Source organism: Desmodus rotundus, chromosome 3, assembly GCF_022682495.2.
Source record: "Desmodus rotundus isolate HL8 chromosome 3, HLdesRot8A.1, whole genome shotgun sequence".
NCBI classification, from domain to species: Eukaryota; Metazoa; Chordata; class Mammalia; order Chiroptera; family Phyllostomidae; genus Desmodus; species Desmodus rotundus.
Genome location: NC_071389.1, coordinates 108,030,867 through 108,034,101, shown reverse-complemented (window position 1 = coordinate 108,034,101; position 3,235 = coordinate 108,030,867). Strand labels below are relative to the sequence as shown.

Sequence of the window (3,235 nt, the reverse complement as noted above, 5' to 3'; positions counted from 1 at the left end):
CAAGAAGGTTGCATAAGAAGTAAAATTCTTGAGACTCAGCATATCTGAAAATGTGTTTATTCTGCCCTCACAGTTGATTGAGAACTTGGTTGGTATAGAATCTAGATGGGAAATATTTTTCCTTCAGAATTTAAAGTCATCATCTCATTGATCTTTTAGCTTCCAGTGTTGCTATGAAAAGTTCAAAGCCATGCTGATTCTCAATCCTTTGCCTCTAGAATTTCTAAAATTTCTTACTGATGTTCCCTGGTATGCATCTTATTTATTTATTTATTTATTTGCATTAACACTTAGTATGCCCTTTCATTTTATAATCTCATCTTTCAGTTCATGAGTTCATGTCATCCTATTTCTCTGTTCTCTCTTTGAGTAATATCTGTTGCATGGATATGGAATCTCCTGGACAGGGCCTCCAATTTCCCAATATTTTATCTTCTACTTTTATGTACTTGATTTTTTGCTCTATTTTCTTAGAGGTTTTCTCAAATTATCTCCCAATCCTTTTATCTAGTTTTTCACTATACTATCTTATCTTTTGTTTCTAAGAAATTTGCTATTGTTCTCAGTTCTGTTTTTAATAGCAATCTGGTCTTTTTTAAAAAAGAAAGATTTTATTTATTTACTTTTAGAGCGAGGGGAAGGGAATAAGAAGAAGGAGAGAAACATGTGAGAGATACATCAATCAGTTGCCTCTCACATGCCCTCAACTGAGGACCTGGCCCACAACCCAGGCATGTGCCCTGACTGGGAATCGAACCGGTGACTTTTCAGTTCACAGGCCGGCACTCCATCAACTGAGCCACACCATCCAAGGTGCAATCTGGTCTTGTTTCATGCCTACGGTGCTTCCAATAGTTTTTCTGATGATATTAATTACATTTTGGAAGTTTTTAACTCCCTCCATAGTTCCTATATATCCAAGTTTTGTTGATTATTCTTTTTTTTCCATTTGTGGTTTTGGTCTGTGTCTTTCATGTTAGAAACCTTTTCTCAGCATTCTGGTCATTTCTTATTTATATCTAAGAGTAGAAACTGAAAAGCTGATTAGAACCTCTCAGCATAAGGTTGAGGGTGTCAAATCTCAATCTCCTATGTTGGACTATTTTGTTTGTGAATCCACTAATGTTAATTTCTTTGTGTTTTAGTGCTGGTCAGAGTCCCTAGAAAAGGTTCTTCAAATATCCTGTTAGAGGGTCAAATCCTGTCCACAAGTATTTTTGCATTTCATCTGTTTGTCTACAGTATAGTAATCTTGAATTTGCGTGGACCTGCTGCCTCCAGTCTGGACATGCTCCAAATAATCAGCCTCCAGCTATATTTTCTGATATCTTTCATTGCTTTAGGTAAATTCATATTAACTGGGTATCATTTTCCTTCTGCTTACAGGACTTCTTTTAACATTCTTGTAGTATGGCCTCCTGGTGATGAATTCTGTCGGCTTTTGTATCTCTAAAAAGAAGTCTTTATTTCAGCTTTGTTTTTGAAAGATATTTTTACCATGTATAGATTTATAGAGTAAAAGATTTTTTCTTTCAATATTTCAAATATGTTGTCCACCATCTTCTCACTTGCATTCTTTTCTATGAGAAAATCTCTGTCATCCTTATTTTATCTGTCTGACTATGACTTCTTTCTCTGGTTTCTCTTTATCATTGGTTTTGAGCCATTTGATTATGAAGTTCTCTGGTGTCATTTGTTTCATGTTTGTTTTTTGAATATTAAAAGTTTAAGACATTTAATTTGATAAGACCTATGACCAATATTATTTGACATGATTAAACTTATGCTGACTCTTCAATAGGAGAAATAGATCCTTCATCATCCAAGTATTTGTATCCACGACTATCAAGGTCTTTTTCTAAATCTTCACTGACATTCATCTGTTTAAAGGGCTCCTTGAGGTAGTAGTCATACTTCAGTTTTTTAAGGTAGATGAAAAATCCTCCTGCCACTGCTTGCTCAAAGGTTAAAATTTTTCTCCAAAGTAATGGTTTTATTTTGTTCTCAAACTTTAAAAGTGGGAGCCGAAGTCTTTTACTTTAAATTGTCTTTTTATTTGTGACCTAGTGTTTTTCCTTCCTTTTGGTCTTCCCCTTGGTCTTCCTATAGGCTTGTATTACCTCTTTTTAAGTGTCTTTCTTTCTTTTTTAAAAAAATCTTTCAAAATAGCTTCTAAAGTCAATGGTCTTGGTTCTAAAAACGAGTCACTGGATGAATCTCTTGCTTGAACACTTTCAGGTGAACAAATTTTCTAATAGGATTTCTTTGCCTCCATTTACCCGAGTAAGGAACACACTGAGTTTTAAATAAGCAGTTACCTGAGGCAGAGTTCTTACCTTGATTTTCAATTTCCATAGTTGAATCAGATACTGTTATGTAGTCCAGAGAATTCATTTCTGATATGTATTCTCCAAGTCCTTCTAAAAATGGTTATTCATAACTTGTTCTTTGTTTTCACCAAATTTCCATTCAGGTTAGCTGACAGCTTGCAACAAGTTCCAGCTTAGTATGGGCCTCAGCTGCATACTCGCTGCCCACAGCCCGGAGGTCTGCATCCAGCAACCTCCCAATGTCAGCCCTCCAATGGGCAACAACTGCCTTCCTCTGCAACTGCTCAAAAGGAAAGATTGGGCCAGCCGCTCAACCCAGCGAATAGTGGTCAAAATCTTGTGATAACAACTTGGCTCCCAAAAGAAAGTCAGAGGTGGGAGTATGGGACACCTGGCATGAGGGTGGAGAGTAGGGGGCAGGGAGTGCCATTTTGGTCTCCAGGGAGAGAAAACCATATTTCACGTTTCTTGTACTTGGGTTTCATTAGATTTTATGGATATATGGGTTAATTGTATTAAACAAATTTGGGGGATTTTTAGCATTGTTTCTTCAAGTATTTCTTAAGAAATTCCAATTACATGTACATCAGGCCACTTAAATTTGTCCTTCAACTTACCGATGCTCTGTTCATCTTTTCAATTTTTTTATTTTTCTGTTTCCTTTTAGTTTCTACTGCTATCTCTTCTAGTTTACTAATCTTTTCTCTAAACCAACTAATTTGCCATTAATCCTATCCAGTGTATTTTCCTTTTGAACATTGACATTTTGATTTGGGTATTTTTTTTTAACTCTTCCATGTCTCTACTTAACTTTTGGAGTTATGGACACAATTATAATGACCATTTTAATATGCTTTTCTATTAATTTTAATATTTGCATCCAATTACAACTTAATGTAATTAAT

General features: G+C 35.3%; 1 pseudogene; it reads right to left on the bottom strand.

Annotated features, from left to right (window-relative positions):
- Window positions 1-1,781: 1,781 nt before the first annotated feature.
- Window positions 1,782-2,394, bottom strand: LOC112323123 (TATA box-binding protein-associated factor RNA polymerase I subunit D pseudogene; annotated as a pseudogene).
- Window positions 2,395-3,235: the final 841 nt, after the last annotated feature.